General features: G+C 44.0%; 1 pseudogene; it reads left to right on the forward strand.

The window, feature by feature from the left end:
* The first annotated feature begins 1,530 nt into the window (after nucleotides 1–1,530).
* LOC105076367 (keratin, type II cytoskeletal 6A-like) lies at nucleotides 1,531–5,032 on the forward strand (annotated as a pseudogene).
* Nucleotides 5,033–5,330: the final 298 nt, after the last annotated feature.

Consider the following 5,330-nt stretch of genomic DNA (forward strand, 5'->3'; position numbering starts at 1 on the left):
CATCATGCTAAGTGAAACCAGTCAGACAGAGAAAGACAAGTGCTGTATACTCTCTCTTATACTTGGAATCTAAAATAACAAATACGTTTTCAAAAATTTAAAAACTAAGCTCATAGATACAGAGATCAGATTGGTGGTTGCCCGAGGTGTTGGGTGTGGGAGGTGTGAGAAATAGGTGAACAGAAATACAATCCTATTGCTGTTAGGATGGATAACATCAGAATAATTGAGGATACCAAGGCATGGGGCAACTGGGACACTAACACACTGCTGGTGGAAATGCAAAATGGTGCGTCCTCTTTGCAATATGTATGTGTGTGAATGTGTGTGTATGTGCGTGTGTGTGTGTAACAATATTCAGTCTTATATGCTTTCAATGACATCTACTTCTGGAAAAGCTTAAATACATTAAATAAACTTATTACCCTTCCAGATTTAAGTACCAGATAGGAAAATAGAGGAGAGAGTAACATATGGAATGATACGAGAGGATGCAATCACAAAACCCAAAGAGTGAAAAACTCTACAGGACAATTAACCTAGTTTATTTAACAAATAAATTGCCAAAAAAAAAAAAAGATGAAGGGTTAAATGATGTAAAGGATATATTATTTGAAGAACACAGCACCTGAATAAACATGTATGGACTTTATTTGTATTCTGAATTGAACAAATTATAAACATAACTAAGAATACAGGGAAATTTGGATGTCCACTAAACTTCATGATGTTAAAGAATTATTGTTAAATTTTTTAGATATAAAAATAGAATTTTTGTCATTTTCTAAAGAGTCTACCATTTAGACATAAATGCTGAATTATTTACTGATGAAGTCATGTGGTCTTTCCTCTGGAATTTCCTTTCAAGTAATTTAAGGTGGATAAAGAAAGTAGGTGGAGTTATGGATGAAATAAAGCCAGTCTTGAGATAGTAATTGCAAAATCTGGGTGGTTAGCATTCATCATAATAGACAAATAAGAGTCTATTATGTTGTTCTTATACTGTTATATCTGTTCAAAACTTTACATAACCAGAAAACAAGGCAAATTTAACGTTTGTCATCATTGGGAAAATGGTGATCTTGCATTTAGGGCATAAGCAATAGATTGCTCTTAGATATGCAAGGTCTCAGCTGTTACCAAAGATCAGATTGGAGTTATGGATGAAGAAAAGCTGGCCTTGAGATACTAGTTGTGAAATCTGGTGATGGGCATGTACATTCTGACAGACAAGTAACATATATTGAACCTGTGTTTGGGACAGAGTCTAACTCCTAGCCTCAGTGATTTGAGAATCATCTTATTGTATTGAATCAATCAAAAATCAAAAGCAGGAGAATTTTTCCCTGGCTAAAGGAAGACAAAAATGCATTCTTCATATTTTATATCTTTTCTAATAAGCTAGGTATGATCTCACTGTTTCCGAAGCCCAGCTCTTCCTAACCTGCAAGCTCACCTTCCAGGACTGAGCCCAGAACATTTCTCCCTACACAATGGCTGCTGAAAGCTCATCTCATATTTTAACTCCTCTCAGCTCTGCCCTCCAGCCTCTCACATCTTCCTCAGCCTTCTCGTTTTCAGAACCATGTCTTGCAGATCCACCGTGAGGAGCCAAAACACCAGCCGCCGGGGCTTCAGTGCTGGTTCAGCCCGAGTCCCTGGGGTCTGCCGCTCTGGCTTCAGCAGCGTGTCGGTGTCCCGCTCCAGGGGCGGTGGTGGCCTGGCTGGAGTGTGTGGAGGAGCTGGCTTTGGCAAGTCGCAGCCTCTATGGCCTGGGGGGCACCAAGAGGATCTCCATCGAAGGGGGCAGTTCTGCCATCAGTGGCGGATACGGCAGCAGATTCGGAGGTGGCTTTGGCTTTGGCTTTGGAGGTGGAGCTGGGAGTGGATACAGTTTTGGTGGTGCAGCTGGGCTCGGTGGTGGAGCTGGCTTTGCTGGTGGCTATGGGGGCGCTGGCTTCCCTGTGTGCTCCCCTGGAGGCATCCAAGAGGTCACCGTCAACCAGAGTCTCCTCACTCCTCTGACTCTGGAAATCGACCCCACCATCCAGCGAGTGAGAACTGAGAAGCGGCAGCAGATCAAGACCCTTAACAACAAGTTTGCCTCCTTCATCGACAAGGTGAACCAGGAGCACCTGCCCTCCACTAGGATTTCAGACTCCCCAAACTAGGAAACCAAGAAATGCCCTACTAGGGGGAGGTGCGGGAGACAGGAAGGAGGGGACTCAGGCTAGCTCTCCACTTGGATGCAGGACTGGCTCCATTTGGACCACAGGCAGAAGGTGATGGAAATCATTTAGGACAACTGAGTCCCTTAAATGCCTCTTATTCTTGTCTAGGAAGATCTCTCAACTCTTGATAATCCTGGAGCAAAGAAAAGGAAATAAGAGAATGGAATGGGTTAACATTTACCACTGAAGGGTCTACAATGGGATACAAAAGCCAATCACAATCTGCTCTGAGGCACTGGCCTACCTTTCCAGCAACAAGAAAAAAAGAAAGGAAGGAAGAAAGGAAGGAAGGAAGGAAGGAAGGAAGAAAAGAGAAGGAAAGGAAAAGAAAACCATTTTTCATCCTTATGAGAAAAAGAAACATTTGAGATGTACAAATATCTAAAATCTGTTTTAAAAAAGAATTTATTCTAGAAACAGAGTATGACCATCTATCAAAAATGTTTTAGAAGAAGCACATGCTTAGAAGTAGTACACACACTAAATGGGAGTTCAGATTAGAATCTAATCATTATGTAACATTTGGCATCCCTTTTACTGAAATCTTCTGGAAAAAATAAAGCTCTGTACAATATATCAGATAAAAACAATTTTAAATTACATTTTTGATTCTGCTTGTCAAGAGAAAGAGAGGAAGTAATGAAAAATCCCTGATAAGCACAATAACTTACAGGGCAGGAACAGCTCAAAGGTCTGTGGGGGAATTTCATCAGTGAGATCTGCTGGTGGAGAAGAAAAAAGATCATGGGAACACACCCCCCAGTCTAAGTCTCTGTACATTCTCTTAGTAGCCCAGCACCATGGACACCACCCCAGCCTGCTGGGAAACCTAGCAATACAGACACCTTTCTTTCTGTGTCTGGCAAGACACCTAGTGGATCCTGCTGCAGGAGCGGGATCCGAGCCCATGAGGCTGACCCTGGAGCCCACAGTTAAGCAGTACATCAACAACCTCAGGAGGTAGAAGGAATCTCTTCTCTTCCTTAGTGGCCACCTGGACTCGAAGCTCAGGCACACACAAAGTCTGGTGGAGGATTTCAAGGACAAGTGAGTTACAGGAGAAAAATTAACTCAGTTTTCTGAAGCCCACACTTCAAGTCTATTGAGTGACTAGGCCCAGTTGTGGGCATGATTGCTTAGGAAAAAATTTCTGGTGGACATTAAAATTATAAATTGTTGCCTAAGAAGAACTGGAATGACAAATATGGGCAATGGACTTCATTATCAAGTACACCCTAGGGGAGAGGATGAGAGAGCAGTCACATCCCAGGCTCCTTGGACTGATAGTTTGATTCAAGAGTTATCCATTAATAAAAAATTGTGGGTCAAGAAAAACTCTTTCAAAATCCTTTACTCACTGGCTCAAGCACCTCTCCTCATCCTTTCCTTCTAGATATAAAGGAGAAATCAATATGCCTGCAGCACACAGAATGCATCTGTAACCCTGCAGAAGGTGACCTGATCAATGCTTGATGTCCCAGTCCCTTTGTTGAAGGCTGGAAAAGCCCACACCTGGGAGGAGAAGATACTGGGTAAGTTGGGAGTGGGGGTCAGCTGACTCCAAGTTGTTCCTCCTTTCCTAAGATGTGGATGCTGCACAGATGAGACTAAACTGTCCACCAAGATAAATACCCTTGGTGATCAGATAGATTCCTGCTTTGAGATGGTGAGCATCTCACCTTGTCTGATCATTGATTTGTTTATTTTTCTGCTTAAGAGTCTGAGTGGATAGAATATTGGGGAGTTGGATCTCATAGATGTATCACTGGAAGCAGACATACTAACAATCCATATCTTATAGGAGTGTTCTCAGATGCAGTCCCGTAGCTCAGACATTTCTGTGGTCCTCTCCACGGACAACAATCGTAACCTGGACCTGGACAGCATCACTTCTGAGGTCAAAGGCCTATACGAGAAGATTGCTCACATGAGGCAGGCTGAGGCCAGATCCTCACACCAGAGCAAGGTGAGAAGTCACCAGCAACAGGGGAGGAATTCTGTGCCCTTCCCAAATGGTTACACTCGCCTGCACCAGCCTACTGCAGCTTTTTGAGGGGAGTCTGAAATACAAAGACAATGGATAATTTCATAGGAGATTCGTCATTGCTCAGTTCTTGTAGACAATGAAAGAATTTACAATTAAGCCTACTGAGTGAAAAGAAAAAAGGAGTTTAATGATACTGCACTACTGAGTTTTGCCTTCAACCTCTTCCTGATTGTGAATCCCATAGATACCATGAAAGAACATCACTAGTTTATTGAAAAACTAGGTGCTCGGTGATGGTACTGAACCATTCAATGGTTCTGCAGCAAACAATCTTGTGCCAGCTACTTTTTCCAGAGGAGATGTAACATCGTTTGGTATCAGACGTCTGGGAATTGAAAGGCATTCTGGATATATGGAAGCCCCCACACACTGCCTCTCCCCCCGTGCACACTGCTTCTCTATCCTTCTGGACTGCAGTATAAGGATCTGCAGGTCAAGGTAGACAGACAAAAGGATGACCTGTATACCACCAAGCAAGAGACTGCTGAGCTCAACCACAGGATCTGGAGACCGATCTGAGATAAACCACCGCCACGTGCAGCCCACCGTCTCCGGTGGCTATGGCGGTGCCAGCGGTGCCAGCGGTGTCGGCAGTGGCTACTCCCGCAGCAGCAACAGTCACAGCCTTGCAGGTGGCTTCAGTTCCAGGAATGGCAGAGCCTTAGGAAGTGGCCTCAGCTCCACCAGGGGCAGCAGTTTCACCATTAAGTACACAGCCACCTCCTCCTCCAGCAGGAAGAGCTACAAGCACTGAAGTCTTCCTGTTGGTGCTTGGTCCAACATTGTCTCAGTCCCCTTGTCCAGCTGCATCCCCTCTCCTCAGGTTGCTGCTTCTCTCTTACCTCCAGCTTCTCTTGGTCTGTGAGTTAGAGCTGAAGTTGCTAAATCCTCACATCCTCTGTCCCTGCTGGCTTCACCGGAGCTTCCATTACTCACCATCCGAAGATCAACAATCAGCATCTCAAGATGTGTAGATCCCTTTTGCTGTTCCCAACTTTTTATCAGTTATATCAGTCTGCCACGATTCTGGGAAGAAGATGACTTTGCCCTTC

Source organism: Camelus bactrianus, chromosome 12, assembly GCF_048773025.1.
Source record: "Camelus bactrianus isolate YW-2024 breed Bactrian camel chromosome 12, ASM4877302v1, whole genome shotgun sequence".
NCBI classification, from domain to species: Eukaryota; Metazoa; Chordata; class Mammalia; order Artiodactyla; family Camelidae; genus Camelus; species Camelus bactrianus.